Source organism: Hirundo rustica, chromosome 2, assembly GCF_015227805.2.
Source record: "Hirundo rustica isolate bHirRus1 chromosome 2, bHirRus1.pri.v3, whole genome shotgun sequence".
In the NCBI taxonomy this organism is placed as follows: domain Eukaryota; kingdom Metazoa; phylum Chordata; class Aves; order Passeriformes; family Hirundinidae; genus Hirundo; species Hirundo rustica.
Genome location: NC_053451.1, coordinates 6,365,273 through 6,382,854, shown reverse-complemented (window position 1 = coordinate 6,382,854; position 17,582 = coordinate 6,365,273). Strand labels below are relative to the sequence as shown.

The following is a 17,582-nucleotide window of genomic DNA, read 5'->3' as shown; positions in this document are numbered from 1 at the left end:
AGGTGCCACGTACTCTAGAACATATTTTAACAAGTGCAGCTATTACTCTGCTCAAAATTAGAGAACTGCTGTCCAAATGCTTTGCTGGATGATTACAAGAGTTTAAAACAGCTTGTAGGACAGAAAACGCTTTGTGGATCTGTGCACTTCAATAAAAGAGAATCTAAAACGTGTCATTTTATACCTGTAGAAGCTGCAATCAAAATATGGGGTTTTTTACTATTAATATAATAGCTGAATAGAATCTCTTGATGGTGTTGAAGTGGTTCCTTTCTCTTTTATCTAATTTCCTGTAGCGTGTAATCATTTGATTTGCAATTTCTTTGAAATCATAAGTACCTTTTGAATGTAGGATTGAAGATGAGAGGTTTATAAGGTGCAAACTTTCCAGTTGTAAGTCCTGTGCTGTCACCTTTGCCCACATGCACCCCTTCATTTCAGCTGTAATCATTAGTGATTTGGGGTGGGTAAGTAATGTCTGCAAAACTAGAAGCAGAGAGACCTTGTCTGTTGATGGGGCACATCAATACCCAGAAAATCTATATATTTTATAAAATAAGTGACATTTTAAAGGATGCTGAGAAAGATGTGTGAGGACTGCAAATACATTAATTTGAGCATTGTAGCCATTTTGGTGTGAATTGAATTTCCTGTGTGCTTTCGCAAAATCTCAACTTTTACAACAAATAATTGAAGTTTATATTCATTTTTAATATAATGAGTTAAAGCAACAGAATTTGAATGGCATGCAGACTAGTGAATACTAGAAGCAATTTATATTCCCCACAGGAAATGTGCAGAGCTCGTGTGTAAATTTAAGGGACTGCAGTCTTTACTGAACTTTCAGCTTGTCCCAAGACTTGAAGGAGTATTTGATGATTAATTTTATGGAGGAATTACTCTGCATCTATCACACATTAAAATATCTTCACGAGGTGAAGAAAAAACTTCAGATCCTTTAGCTGGAGCTATTAAGTCTTATGTTAGCAGCAGTTTGCACTCTGTGTGGTATTTCCATTCTCAAGTACACTGAGGGGAGTGAGCAGTACATCCAATTCCTGCATGGAGAACATTCTGCCACTTCTGAAAGGGAAGTTACAGCTTTCACTGGCAATTTTTCCTGTTTGTATATGTATGGGTTCCCATAAGAAAGAAAGATATTTCCTTCACCTGCTTTTGATGCTTGCATTATTGAGCCAAAATGGAGAGAGATATTTATTAGTGGTTTTGTCAGGAAATGATGGCAAGTGAAGTTGTAAAGGCTTCCCCTTTTTTTCCCTTGCTCGTTCTCACTTCTCTCAGCCTGGCATACAATTTTTCTATAAAAAAGCAGCTTTCTACTAGATCCAGTCATTGCATTTAATTTATTGACAGCAGTGCCTCTGCCAGAGTTTATTCAAACCTGTCTCTTATTGTTAGCCAAAGCCAGCCTCCAAGACTTACTTATCCTTTCAACACCATGAACATTGCTCTTTAATAGCTGTGTTTCTCAAACCCTGAAAATTAATGGAAGCTCAAATAGCTATAGAGTTATGTTCTGTGTAGAAAACAGAAGCTTAGACAAGCAGCATCACCAGAAGCCTTTATATCCATCAGAGCTGAATAACTCTGGGTGTTGCCACATTCAGAAATAAATCAAATTTGCTTACTTCGAACTTCATTTCCCCTCAATAGGTTATTTTCTCTATATACAAATGGCACATGTAGGAGTGAGAATGTATTTCTTTCATGTCTGAAAGCATAAAACAAATTCAAAAAACTCTTTTTTTATAGCTATATATTTTAATAATTATAAGAGAGTCAGATAGTAAAATGAAGAAGTACAGGTAAGTGTCAAAAGAGGGATGAGAGTCCAGCTGAATATGAGGGAGGTGAGAGCTGTAGGTATATATAATAATTATGGTTAGAAAACGTCTTTAAAGTCATCAAGTCCCACCATCGACCTTAGGACCACCACATATGGCAGAACAGGTGCCAAAAATAGGGGAAATTGTCCATGCAGTGGAAAGCTCTCCCCTGCTGGATTGTCCTTGGCAAGTCCACTTCAGTGCTCATGCTTCTTTCTCAAGCAAGTTGGTTCCCCTGTCTTGCAAAGCCATTTTCTGACCAGAACAGAACTTATTGTGAAAAAGGGGGAAAAAAAAGTCAGTCACCTGGAAGGAATGTGCCCTTCAAATTCCTGTTGCCTTTCCACAAGGGGTAAATTATAAGCCTCCAGTTTATTAAAAATGGATGACATATATATTATGAAAATCACATTAATGTAATTTTGCATTCTTCTGGACTGTGATGCGATCATTGATGCTGAAGTTAGGAGTCATTCTTCCTTTTCTGTTCTAGATATTCTAAAGTGCAGAAGTGCAATGAGCCAAACACACTAATACCAAAAGCACATTATTAAAATTACTCTTCTGCCTTCCCTCACATACTGCTTTGGCCAACTCTTTCTAAGGACAGATTTTTCTCAGTTAGGGGGACTGTGTGAAGGTAAAGAACACTTCCACCCCCAGCCTTCACATCAGTTTAATATTTATTTACTATTTATGAAGGAGACAAGAACTATTTTTAACTTGGGATATTTCTGGCACTTGGCCTATACAGCCTTAAAATGATATAGACAAAAAATCAGAAGAGTCTTGTTTCAGAAAAGTCAACACTGATTTTAGTGAATGTGAAATCACAGCTCAGAGGTTGTTTGCAGATCTTCATCACTTGCAGTACATCTACTTTGTTTATATTGTAAATTTAGGTCTAAAATGTGTTTGACTCGTGGTGATGGGAATAGGGATGAGAAAGAAACACTATTTTCCTACAGGAAATTAAGTTATAGCTTTATTTTACTATCTAACCAAGGTGAAACTATTGCTTCCCTCCAACTCTTTTCTTTGACACTCTAAAATACATTAGGATCCGAAATAACTTTGTCTTCATTATTATTCTAACACAGTATAGCTAAAATATATGAAAATAGAAATGTTTGATCTGGTGGTCTTGGTGTCACTGATGACCTGTCTCCCTGCTGCCCTTTTTAGTACTTTTGTCTTTTTCTGGTTCCTCTACCTCAGAGATTCAAGGACATTATGTATATTTTTATTCTTTCTCTTTTTTTAAAAACATCAAACCTTTACCAGACAGTAAAAAATACTGTACTGAATAAGTGGATACATGCTCCTAAATGTTAATAAGCTTAACAACCTTACCTTGGTCTCCCACCCCATTCCTCCCCCAAGAGACTTTTAAAGATTGTGTTTTCCCAAAAAATAAGAATTCACAACTCACCGTAAGGAAGTTAAGATTTTCTGGAAACAAGTGCAGATTGCATGCTGCACTTGAAATTAGTCTTTCCGTACACAATTTTCAATTAAAATAAATAATTGCCATAGAAACCTCTGTATCACTTTATGCACCCAAGTACCTATAATTGCATAGCTGCCTTTGGAAGAAGCACAATGTGCAACAGTGTAGAACTGGTAGATATTATTTTAAATTAATATAGGTTATTTTAGTTTATCTTCACTGGTGCCACTTCTTAAGGATTTTGAGAGGGCCATAAATGCATAGAGACATAAATATGAATGCAAAGCTATAAGAAAAAGGCATGGAAGTACAGAGATATTTGATAAAGAGAAGACTAAAAAGAACCTTTATGCAACTTACTATAGCAGCCATCTTCTCATATTCCCATTCAGTTGGGAGTATAGATAAATATGGAGCAGGATATTGAGTTATAAAGGAGGAGCGTACAACTGAACAATGGCTGTTGATATCAAAGGTATTTAAGCTCCTCAATATGAAAATGTGTAATCAGACTACCAAAAGGAAGAGAATCTGTACCTGGTGTGTACATACCCAACAGTTTTGCTTGGTCAGGCAAGTGCAAGTGTAAAATACCTGCTCTCCACCTTAACAGGGAAGTTTGCAGGCCTGCTGAAAGTAAAACAAGGGTGTGTTGACATTGACCATGATAAGTTTGGCACAAACTGACACAGATTTTGATGAGACTTGTGCCAGATGCTAATCATCAGTGGATACATGTCCCCTGTGCTTTCATCAAGTTGTAGCGTTTTCATGTCTCACTGAAAAATTAGAAAGGATATTCCAGCCTCAGCAGCAGAGTATGTTTCTTTAGATGACCTTTGATTTTTCACTTTTAAGAGTGCTTGGCATTTATGTAGCTCCCTATCATCCCAAAAGCTTTCAGAGATAGCAGTGCACCAGGCAGGGGTTGTGAGAGGGCACTGTTCTTTCAAAGCTCTCGAGAGCTTCCCTGATGGGCACAGTGCCTCTAGAGATCTGGTGGGAACAGCAGCAGCCCATGAGCTTCAGCATTTGCTCCCTCTCAGGGGTGGCAATATTGTGTTGGAACTTGCGTGTGAGTTTAGAGAGTTTAGGCCGTGTCACCAGTCAAACCATCATGACTGTTGGGATGCCCAGCTGTGCTCTCAGCTGCATGAAAACAACTCCTGACCTTCTTCTTTCTCAATGGAAAGATATTTAGAGGAGACGGAAATTCACTGTGTACGAGGCACGGGATTTTGATTCCAGTGTCACGTATGTCAGTTTAGAAGGATTCATTAGTGCAGAGAATTCTTTTACTCTAACACTAAAATGGTGATTGAATTGCCATGCAAAAGGCTGATCCTTTTCGGTATGAAAATCCTGTCTTTTTGATGTTATAGATACAGGAATCCATCCTAGTTATCTGTATTTATCCTTTGACTTGTTTTGTGGCAGCCAGGCTCTGGCTATTGAAGTATAAACCAAATCTACGCCATTCTCTGGTGATTCAGCCTCAGATTCTAATCTGCATAAACAAGCAGAGATACTTGTGAGCTACAAAAATAATTTGAGGATATTTCTGACTGGGGAGAAATTATGAACTTACCTCTTGTAGACATTTAATGATCTAGTAAGCAGTTGAATTTAAGATGCAGGTGAGTGTGTAGACTAAAGGAATAGGCTTGTACAAAACATGAGTCAGAGAAGCAAAGAAAATAATGGGGGTTTTTTTTGGTAGAAAGGAAAGTAGAACATACATGGTTTTAATTAGTTATGCAAGCCAGGGAGGCAGACAAGCTGTATTGTTGGGAGGATGGAGAGCATTAGCATTTAGGTAATGTGAAATCGAGTAGCAATGATGAATGGACTTACATCTCCACCTTCACATGCTCTGTTTCCCGTTACATAATTGAGTGGCGATGGCATCAGACAGGAGATGATGACCAAGCTCAACCCTGTCCTAGGGTACACATATAAATTAGAGATTCACTGTTACTTAGAGTTTAATAGACCCTTTCAAGGAGAGAATACCTTGTAGTCAAACTATGAAGTCACATGAAAAGAAATGGGAAAAATGCAAGAAAACTATGCAGATAATTATTGAATTATTGAATATTTTTCAGCCAGATAGGTTTGGGAGAAGTTATACAGAAGGACAGGATTTTATTTTATCTTCTTTTTTTCTACCTGACCTGAATAGCAATAGTTTGTAAATGCTTTATAATATTTAGGAAATTTCTAGCACTTATCAAAAAAAATTGTATGAGGTAGAAATAGGATTTTCACAACGAGCTTTCCATAAAGATCTTTTAGAGAAGTTGTTCCAAGGTATGTAGTTGAGTTCATTTTTTTTCTGATGGTCAGATCTGTTGGTTTCACAACTATGCCAGACAAATATCAGTTGCTGTCTTATCTTTCCTTGAGGCCCACAGCATGACATATAGGGACAGATAACCAGGGTTAAGTTATTAAGCTGCAGTTTTGTTTCTTACTAGTGCGTTCTTGCTCTCACTCCCCTGCAGGGGGGTAGGGGAGAGAATCAGAAGGGCAAAACCAAGAAAAACTTACAGATCAAGATTCAGAGAGTTTAATAATATAAGGAAATAGGAATAAAAATTTCCAAGTAATGGAAAGGTGGTCACTCACTCCATCCCATCAGCAGAATGATGCACCAGCCAGACTCCAAGCAATCCCTACTTGGGAAAAACAACTCCCAAGTTTTTTATTGCTGTATTTTATGGAATATTCTGTGGTCAGATTGGGTGAGCAGTCCTGGCTGTATACCTTCTCAATCTCTTGGAAGCCTTCTCCAGCCTTCTCACTGTGGGTGCAGAGTGAGAAACAGAGAAGGCCTTGACACTGCTCAGTGATATTCAGTGCACTGATTTGTTTTCCACACTGTTTTGGTCATGAACCCAAAACACAGCACCATTTGGGCTGCTATGAAGAAAATTAATTCCCTCCCTGTTGTAATGCATTAATTTGGTTTATATTGTGTTTTATCGGATTTGTAATCTGTTTCATGGTTTTTCCTTACTCATCTGTAACCTAACTCTTCCACTCCCACTTCTCCCTGATTGGATGATGTCTTGTCCCTGCCTCTGGGCCCTGCCCCCTGGGGAAAAAGCCCCTGGGATGGGTGGGGTCGAGGTCTCTCTGGCCCAGAAAGCGATCGGGGAAGTTCTCCAGCCAAAGGAGGGCAGGACTGGAGAATAAAGCAATTTTTTCCCCTGGACAAAGAGCAGGTTCTTTGTTTTGCCATCGGCGGTCATCTAGTCTCGTGGTGAGCTACCACACATCCCTACCAAACCCAGTACAGCTTCCCTCTGGGTCATGGGTAGGAAACAAGCTGAAATAATTTTGGATGGTAGTTCCTTAGTGCTCTGAGGAGGAAAAGAAGCTGTCTTGGAGCTTTTGAGATCAAGTGTCTCACTTTATCTTTATACCCCATGGTTTCAAAACAGGTTACCACTTTTGAAACCTGGAATGCTTGTGTTCGTGCATCTTAAAAAAGATGATAAAAGAGAGCAGTAGTCTGTTAAAATATCTTGACAGTTATTGTCTGCATGAATATGAAAATTATATTTTAAAAATGTATTACAATGCATTAGAATATTATTTCATTGCAATAAATTAGTAGAACTACTCCCACTTACAGCATTTATTTTTCTATTTCTTAGCAGAATTAAGTAAGTAAATGGCTGTATTGTAGGGATGGTTAGAAAGTGTAGGAGTTTGCATTATATTGTGCTGAAGTGTGGGTATGTGCAGAAATTGAGTTTACCAGCACTCAAGCTAAATGGAGAATGAAGCCGATACATTGGAATATGATGAATTGAAGCAGTAGTTGTGATGACACTGTTAAGATTACTCTGTAATGAAGTTTCATGATACTCAGGCTGCTGGCTATTTTTGTTTTAAATGGCAAAGAATCTTTCATGAGTGAGAATTCCTTTTTTTTTTTTTTTTGGGGGGGGGGGGGCGGGGGAGGGAGGGGCTCCTAGTTGAAAAGAGGTGTCAAGAGAAATTTCATATATCTGCCCTCTCTGCACTAGTTGTTTGCGTGGATGAGCCAAACTTCCTGAGATTTCTGAAGAAAACGAGCCTGTTACATTAAATTCTGAAGCCGCTGGGGTTTTTCTCAGACAATTCTTAGAGCAAATGATAGTGAGGAACAATTTGAGTGCAGAGAAGGGCAAGTGGGACAATACACTCGCCATGATAAGCGGCAGATCCCGGAGCAGTGGAGCTCAGCATTGTACATCATAAGAAACGTGAAGGTAGGCAGAAAAAAAGACATTTTGTTTTTAATCAGGAGCACAGCGAACAGTGTTCCTTGGGGAAGGTGAAGGTTATTTTTTTGGAGAAACTAGGTGACAGGCAAGAGTGCTGATTGTTATATCACAGTGCATTCGGTACAGCGGAGTCATAGGAGTAAGAGAGTCACCAGACAGGCCAGAACGTGAATGTTTTGTAATATATGTGATTGTTAAATCCAAGAAAACTCAGCTATGGAGAACAAAAAGAACTGGCTTTGCTAGGGATAACTGATATTTGCAGCTCTGGTGAAAATTGTGCTTCTCAGAGTAAAACGGCAGCACTGGAAAATGTTGAAATGCAAATATTTAGAAATGCCATATAAGTATATAAATTAATAACTTTAGGATAAAAGCATAAGAATATTTATGATTAAAAGGGAACATTCAGATATTCTCCAGAGAGAAATGTGTGATGTTGCATATAGAAATAAGAAAAAATCCACACCACAAGCATAGTCTTGACTTTCCATCTGGAGGACAAAACTCTTCGAAGGGCAAAGCAGAAACCCCTGAAAACATGACAGTATCTGCACAGTGGCACGGTGCCATGACAAGACTTCTGAGCTAGCTAAGATGCTGCAGACAGGTCTGTCCAGATTCCACAGGGTTTCTCCGAGCAAATTAGATCAGCTGAAAAGAACATTTTTAGGATGGCTTATAGACATGGATGTAACAACACGTTTAAAATTTTGGATTCTGTGCCCCTCTGGGTAGTGGTACTGGAAGCAGTCAGTCAAAAGCTGACTTTGGAACAGGAACTGACATGAAATGCAATATAATCTCAGCAGCCCTACACTAACAGCAGGTGGTACAGTCACTGCCATTCCATCTACTTTTAGAAGGGTTAATGTGGAGATTAACTATCAGTCAATAAATGCTGGAGGAATAAAAACACAGCAGGTCAAGGAGAAATGTAGTTCAGAAGAGTGAATCAACAACATTTTTGGAGAATTACTCAAGTGGATGAAAAAGAACTCCAAAGGATATGACTGAAGGACATTTGACTGCCAGGTAGGAAAATAGTCATGGAATGGGAAAAGCCTCTTCTATCAGCATGATTCAGAATTCCCACTCTACCCTACCTAGGCCTGAGACAACTGGATTGATTCCAAACCCACCCCAGAACCCGGGTTGATAACAGAGCTGTACCTGAGGGCTCCAGCCCTGTGCCCTCTGAAATTACAACCTCTCCGAGGATATGGAGGCTTGCCAGATTATGGAAACATTTCCATCTTGCTCAGGCAAATAGGGTAGAGACATCCCAGGGATATTCTGTCCCCACAACATTGAATTAGCAGGGTTTAAGAGTCTGTTGGCTCAGAGAAATAAATCCTCTCTGAGTCAGAGCCGGCTGGAATACAGTGAGTATGAACATCTCTGTAGCAGGCTTGTCTCTGCACACTTAGCAAGGATGAAGACAGCTGGGGTCTCTTTTCATTGGGTATGTTAAATATGTGTATAATATACCCTCTAAAACAAATGTGAACTGAATCTAGGTGAAATTTTGAATGCCTCCTGTGCATTATGTGAACAGAAATCCTGCTGTATTACCAAAAATACAATACCATAGTTAAATTTCTGTCAGCAGCAGGAAGTAAATTAAAGGCAATTTTTACCAAATCTAACATCAGATGTTACGAAGCCAGTCCAAAAGACAGAAGAGTCATTTACAGGAGGATTGTAGTATTAAGGTCAGGGAAACTAAGGATTTTAATATATCCAAATATTTAAATAAAGGCAGTAAATGTATGTTTTCATAGTGCCTGGATATGCCTAAAAATAATACTGTTTTCAATTTCTGAGGTGGACACCTGGAATCTACCATTATTAGAGGCGCTCATCTTTCCTTTCCCTTTCTGTTAGAAGCTTATTTGAGGAACATGATTGTTTCAGCACAGAAATTGTATCAAATCATCCTGTCCTGGATCTTTAAGGATCTGTGTGCAGAAAAGTAATTGCTGATGAGCTGTTGATATGGGGTGAAAATCCTCAGTACCTCAGTGAGAGACTCTGCAATGTTCTGCTGTGAGCCTAAGAAAATAACTTTAAATTTAACTGAAACGAGAACTGAATCAAGTTGAATGAGATTACTTTCAGAGGCATGTTCTCTGGGTAAAAGGAGCTTGAGGAAACACAAAAACCAAAAGGCAGTTGTGTAAATGGAGAAGAGGAAAAAACAAACCAGCAGCACAGAGAGTTTAATCTCATGTTAACAGATGTTTAAAAAAGAAATAAAATGCCTGTAACAGTTAATCTACAGTAACAGGTAATTATTGATATTTGTATATTCACTGTCAAATATCGATGAGTTTTCAGTATGCTGTTTAGCTAATATAAAATAATTACAAAACTGGATAGAAAAAATAAACTTCTGAAACCTAAAGTAAAACCAAAATGTATGATAAGCGAATAGACAGTAACAGAAGTATTATTTGAAAGAAAAATTGCAGATGAGAATTTCCATCTAGGAGTCTGAGATGGTAAAAAGCATTTCTTGTATGTGACAGCTGTATTAAGTCTGGAGCAGCATCCCAAGTGCCTTCTAATTCACTGACATACATCCAAAGTGTTGGAACAACCATTATCTTTTCCTTCCTTGAACCTCAGCTTAGCTTTGGAAGCAAAGGCCCATTGATCAGTCTGATCAAACATTTTAAGTGTAACCTGTCACAAGCTATTACTATTTTATTTCTATCTGTAGTTCTATTGTCCTGCAGCAGCCTAAGAGAATTATAACACCATGCAATTACACTGACAGCTCAAGTGTGTGTTAGATGGAAGCAAAGCAACTTAAATAGAATTTCTCATTATCTAAAATAACATTTAGGAGCAAAAAATACAAAACCATCTTACTACATGGTTCTTCCCATCAGGGTTATCTGGTCATGTTTTAGTTTATTCCTATTATAAAGGGTTAAAAAAAGTTATTACTATAGTTTTAGTAAACAAAACCAATTTTTAAAATGTACAATACTATGTACAGTCTTAGCACATGTATATTTATTTATTTTTCTTCACACAAGGTGTATTTTCTCTCCTGATATTCTTCAGATTTTTTCAGTTGATTTTTTTTTCCCCTGAAAAAAAGCAGGTATCATTGGTATCCTCCCCATGCTGATTTTTTGTATTTTAATAACACAGTTGTGCTGCTTGTTAGCACAGAGGAGAAAACCTGTCTGCATTGAACTGTGTTCAGAAAATATATCAAAAGAGGAGAAAACCTGTCTGCATTGAACTGTGTTCAGAAAATATATCAAACTTGATCAGACTTATATGATGTGGGTGCAAAGAATTAGTACTAATATTAATTGTAAATAATAAAACTTAAAATCTGCCTCATTCAAAGGAAGAAAAGGAAGAAAAAAACCCCAGTGACTTGCAAATCAGCATAATACCCTAAAATCCTTTTTATCTCAGTTACAGACAGTAAGTTGTGTCAGCCACTACAACAGCAGGAAAAAAAAAAAAAAAACAAAAAAAAAAAAAAAAAACAAAAAAAAAAAACACCACAAAAACAACAACAACAAAAAACCAGTGGCACTGTTTATACTGGAATCAAGTTTTGAGTTTACGTACTGTTTGAGCAATTGAGTGGTGAGCAAGCTTTAAAAATGTTGTTATATTATTAAAATATATATATTAATAATTCTGTCTCTTAATTGTCAAAGGTTGCTAAGGAGAATCAGAGCAGTCATATTCCATTTCTTTTAACAGCATGATAGAAAGTTTTTTGTACACAATTAATGCAGTGCTTATCTGGAAATGAGAGATATGGTCTGAGAAGTAAAGAATTGCCTCTGTTAAGTTGAACCATGGGGAATTTCTGGAAGATTTACAATTGTATTGGCTCATTGCTTAATCGGATGGCAGAAAGATGTTCTCAGTATGTATTCCTTTCTTTAATGAAAGAGGTGATTAACCCATGCCAAATGCTATCTTTAAAGACTTTTTTCCTCCAACTACCTTGAAAAATTATATTGAATCCATCTGCAGATGCACAGTATGTTCTGCTGATGTAGTTGATAAAAGACATTTTTGATAATTTTTTTTAATTTTTGAAGCATAAATATTTATCACAGTCACATCTTGTGAGAAAAGCAAAAGGGACATGAAGGACTCTGTACAGCTGAGCTCTTGGCAGGTCTAGTAGCAGCGCTTTAAAATGCTCCTGTCTCCAGTTGTCTGCCCTGCCCCACTGCCAGATGTTATTTAATGGCATTGTGAAAGCAGCAGCAGAAGGGAATTTGCTCTTTGCCAGCTCGTTTCTATCTGATTTTGTTCCTTTGTTCTGATTCTGTTACGGGAGTGGTAATTGCTAGTGCTGGGAATAGAATCCAAGGCTGTTTCTTAAACCACCATTACTAATTCCATCAAAGCGCTTACGCCACAACTATGACTGCTACAGAATAACTCTGCTCTGCAATCCTCTGCTCTGCCTGGGGAACTCTCCTGACAGTTCTGATCCACTGGAAAAGTAGAAATGTCAACTTAAAAAGTCAGACTTGTATCTGCATTAGTCAGAGCTTTCTTAGCAACTGACTCACACATGCGGGATTTTCTCTTTGTGCAGATAAGCCAGGATTGTGAATGGGTATTTTTTTCTGACCTGTTGAAGGCTTCAGTTTCCCCTTATTAGCATAGAAACATTTTCTTTTCATTTTCTTCCCCAGCACCTTGATGCTGCCTGGTCAATGTTTTGAATTTTAAATGGCTGTTTCCCCATGCATGAGCATCTGTGGGGGAGGCCGGGTGGTGGGACACAGCAAGGGGAGGGCTTGTTCCTCTTTTTGTTCTGTTGCAGCGTACGCTTTCATAGTGGAATTATTCTTGCACTTGATGCCTTGGGAAGGCTGACCTGAAACCAAGAGTGGACAGAGCTAGAGAATAAGGTAGATATTTATTGAAAGGCCTCCAGGATCCACCTTGGGCAGGACAGGGCCTGTCCAGGCCTACACCCAAGGTGGACTTAGAACACTCACAAGATGGCTGCCCAGTCACGAGGTCTTATATTTTTATAAGTCGGGGTCTGTTTGCATATTGGGGTTTAATTGTTCAATTACAGCTTCAGGTTGTGAGGTGCCATCCTTTTTGTTCCTCCCTTCAGTCATTGTTGTTTGTGCTTTTGGGCCTGAAAGTTGTCCTTGGTCTTCAGCAGGAGAAGGATTTGTTTTGTCTCCCTGCTCTGTGAAGAGAGCTGAGTGACACTGAATGTGAGGCTCAGAACTGCACCCCTGGGCAGCGCAGAGTCTGAAAAACAAGAAAGCTACAACTTAAGGCATCACACTCAGCTAGGAGGATCACCTTAGAGCTAAGGCAAGTAGGAGCCTCGAAATCATGCAAGATGCCATTCCTCAGTCAAGAGGCTGAGCACCACCTGGGGTGTTCTTGTTAGAATCCCTGTGTCAGCCTCTATTCACTAGTTCGTGGTGAAGTGTTTGAGAAGCCTCATGGGTGCCCGTTCCTTCTATCTGACAAGGATCCCTCCTGCCGTGTTTTCCCGGCAAATTGGTTGCTCGCCAGTTACAGTAGGAAATTGTTATAAACAAAGTATCAGGGCTTCACAGGAATGACACCTGCCTGATCTTTCACCCTGGATTAACTTCAGTAAAAGACTATGGAAAGGCAACATTTTTGACAGTGAAGGACAGAAAATATTTGAAGGAAAAAAAAAAAAAAAGTATTAGACCACTGTACCCATACTTTCTGTAACAGGTGTCCTTAGTCATCAAGACACCTTTGTCTTTCAGGCATAGCCGTGGATTGATGCTTAACAAGCTTCTTTACTGAAGCTTTTGAGCGTTAATAAGAGAAAATTCATGTCTCTTTTAAAGCTGTGCTCCTTCAGAACTTAACTGCTGTGAGACTTAGACTTGCTGTTTTGCAGGAAATACCACCATTTTAATATTCTTCTCTTCAAAATGCAGCATTAAGTATCAAATTTGATCTGGAGGAGAGAAGTTGCCTGATATAAACACATTATTTTTAATATATATATATATATATACTTTTTTTTTAGTTCAGCTTTATAAGTATGGAATGGAAATTAAAATCCCAATCCATTATCTATTATCAACCCTTTGTTCAGCACAAAACCAAAACACACCCCTATTTCAGCCACTATGACGAAAGTTAATTCCACCTCAGCCAAAACCAGCACACCATTCTAGCATCACAATTTTTTTTTTTTTTAATAGAAAGTAGTTTCAAAAGGAAGTTTTAAAATAGAAAGTAGAAAATGAGGCATTACCGCATCAATCAATTAGTGGGTTTTTTCAATTAATAAGATGGTTTTGTCTTTTTGCCTTTTTTCTAGTTTGTGTGAAGCACATCAGCCTATCTGCATAGATCACAGATTAAACATCATCCCTTTTACTGGCTCTGTTCAAGAGCCACTGATTGAAAACTAAATGTAATGTAGGGTTTGGCTTTATTGCCTCACATGCCCATAACAAGTGTGCTACCTTGGAACCATGGAAAGGCCCACTTCAAGAATCAGGTTCCAGGTTCAAGAATCAGGTGAAAGTTTTGACCTAAAACTGAATTTCACTCTCTTGGGAAGTAGGAGTAAGGGGTAAACCTTGGCACTACAGAGCGCACCACCACCAGCGCAAACTGCTTCTTCGAATGGCTCTTCCCCACAAGTATCATCTTACTGTGAGAACAACATCCCGTTCTTACTGAGGGGAGATCAGGGCCCTGGGTCTGAGAGCTGGGAGCTCATTCCCAGCTCCACCACACGTCCTCTCAGGGCTAAGGCACCTCTGAGAGCCTGGCTGCAGGAAGTGAAGGGGCAGCATTACAAGGCAATGTACTGATAAATAGCATTACTGCACGTTGTGGAAAGGTTTACTAGTAGGATAACCACATATTTGGGGTTCTTTTTGTGTCAGTTTCTGGTAAGATTTTTTCCTCGGAGAAGCAGAAGCAGAAAATACGTCTCCTGCTTTCTCTCTGGGGTGTCTTGAGCTTTTTTAATGTTTATTTTCAGAAAGTGAGCAGCCTCAATGGGGAAAAAAGAAAGGTACAGTTTACAAGTCCTTTAAACATTTTTTGTCCTTGCTTATTAAAAACTCTGCACACCCATCCTCTAAAACAGGATGGTAAAAAAGCAAGATGTGCCTTTGTTTTGATGCCCTGGTCTTTTGCTGAGCTCTTGTACTCCAGAGGAAATGGAAACTATGATACAAAACCTGTTGTGGCTTTGTGTAAAAGAATCCACTTCTCTAGTTAGTTTTCAAATCCAGCTTGGTTTGAGTGTTGAAGTTATCAAGGGCTTGCATATTTTTACCCATTTATAGATGAAAGTGTGCTGAGCAGAGAGACATATTTTACCCATTATTGCCTGCTACATCCTTGCTTTATTACTCACATTATTCTCCTTCTGACTGTATTGCAATTAAGGTGCTGTAAGAAAAGTTTATTCCGAGCCTGTTTTTCTCTGTTCTGTCTTTGCTCCTCGAGCCAGAGTTCGTCATCCCAGGATGATGCAGGGCCACATCAGCACACAATGCAGAGGCTCCCGATGACAGCTGTAAATGCTTTCCTATCATGTTATGTTTGAACCACTTCTTTTGAGAGCCTATAGAGGAATTCAGAAAAGTTAATGCAACTCAGGTCAGCTTGTGCTGTTTCCAAGGGTTTTAAGCCTGGATGAGCTTGGACTCATCCTCCAGATCGATGTGTCCTAAAGTGTATATCATTGCTTTTTAAAAAATGAGAGGATTTACTGTCCAAAAAATGTCAGCCTTGCTGTTGAAGGCTTTAAGAGGTGCAGTTCATCCGTGTTTAACAAAATCTGCTGGCAATGATGATGTCAGTTTGTAATGAGGTAAGGTAAGGGGTCTGTGTACAATCTATCAGTGCACTGCAGCTTCCTGAGAGGATGGTTTTCACACTGGCCAGTAATAAACTCTCTTTTCTGAAAACAAACCCCAAACCCCCCACCCTTATTAATACAGATTTTCTCTTTCTGATTGTGACAGAATCTTCCCTTTTTCTCCTAAGACAGTCAAACAGCCTACATTTGTGTTTATGTTTTCAAACACAGGAGAGAGTAGCAAAGGAAAAGATCAAATAGAAGTGATATGAAAATATCCTTATTCATTTTATGTGCTTTGTAACAATTTTGAAGAAAGATATTCTGGCAGTCATATTTTGTAGCAAATTCCTGTCCTTCTTTTATCTATAGTAATAAATGGGTATTTCTTTACGTCAAACTGATCAAGGCACAGTGGATCAGAATTGTCCTTCAAGTTGTTGTAGAGGCGATAAGGATTAATTTCTTATTTTAAAATGTGCAAATTACTCTCCTTGTCTGAGAGCAGTATGTCACCCAACCATCCCCCCATTACCGTGGTTTAACTTATGATAAAAGGGCCTTGCATCTCACTGCACGGGCATGACATGAAGGAGACCTATTAGTAAAGATTTAATAGGCTTGGAATAGAGGGTAATAGAAATTGAATTGATGTAATTTATGTGGTAACAAAAAGCAATATGATCTGAAAATCTTCAAAGTTTTTCCTTTCCTTGGTGGCTAGAAGTGGTCAGGCATTTTCAAGCCATGTTCCTGCAAGAGGTGTATTGTCAGTGTGGTTTTCTCAGACATGTTCTGGAATTTTGTGAGTGTGCATTTAATCTGAACTGCTGGAAGAAAAAACATTTTTAGATGGTGTTTCTACTAAAATGTACCATACAATTGCACCATCATTTAACTCACATTTTCTTCTTCCAAACGCTCCCTCATTAATATGTTGTTCAGTTCCAATCTGTTTTAAAGAAAGTACGAGTATCAAATACCTATAAATTCATGGGTATTATGAACATGAAAAAAAATATCTAAATGTATTCTGCCACTGCAAGAAAGGCAGGTAGAATTTTCTTTTTCTTCTCCACTTGAAGAGGCAGAGACTGACCAGGCAGCTGAGAGAAGAGAATAAAGCAGCTCTAGACCAGGAGGGTAAGTCCCAATTCTTTCTTACCCAGCAAGAAAAGATGGAGAAAAAAGCTGAGAATTTTTGTAAAAGGGGCAGAATAATATAAACAGGACAGGTGTGAATTCTTGGAAATTTCATGTTTCAGAAGCTCTTTGCTGAAGAATTGACTAAAAAAACCACAAAGAACTATTGCTTTAAAAACCTTGTGTGGTCAAGAAATCAAAATATAATTCATCACTCCCAACAGGTGCCTTATTGGCAGGTTTTTTCTGTGACAGACCAAATCATGGCACAGCGTTGCAGGTACAACTCTGTCTTCTGCAGTGATTTTAGCTTGCTTATGTAAGGAGTTAACATAGTGCTGCAGTTTTAAGTGTAAAGAAATTCTGCACCAGGCTGCTGAAGTCTAAAATACACAAATGTGAAAATGTTCTCTTTACTGGAGCTCTGCTGGAACCTTGTTCATCCACTGTTGAAGTGAATATAAACAAATGCTCCCTGCAAGACAGTGTTTATTTCCAAGACAGAGTTTAACGTCTTGACTTTCATTCTGAAATTTTAAGCAATTGCAGAGCAGACTAGGAAAAAAGGATCCATTAAAATATCCATGTTAATGATATAAACTGTCTCTGAAAGTAAAATGGATATTTTGACAATGTAAGGCTGATCATTCTTACAAAAAAGAAGTACAGTTGAAAGATTGTGTAAGTAATGAGGATTTCACCCAGTGCTAAAAATTCCTTGAGGGTAAAATAGGAAATCAGAACCATTGAACAGACTAACCCACTATTTTACGCTTAAAAGCACTCGAAACCTACCTTAGCCATGTCACTAATGCCAGATTGCAGCTCTTTGGAATTGATTACCATGCTTTTTGATATGTCCTACACCCAAAACAGGTAGATTTTTTTTAAATTTTTTTTTTTTTTTTTTTTTTTTTTTTTTTTTTTTTTTTTTTAAATTAGCATAGGAAGTGGGAACTTAAAAGCATTAGATGAATTATGGGAAACTTAACTTCTTGGCTGCGGATATTGGCTTTGTGAGATTA

At 38.3% G+C, this 17,582-nt stretch overlaps 1 protein-coding gene across 5 annotated transcripts in view; it reads left to right on the top strand.

Moving 5' to 3' along the window:
• The window catches only part of CADM2 (cell adhesion molecule 2), a 582,226-nt gene that overhangs the window by 412,220 nt on the left and 152,424 nt on the right, over positions 1-17,582 (top strand). The gene's annotated exons all lie outside the window — the stretch shown is intronic.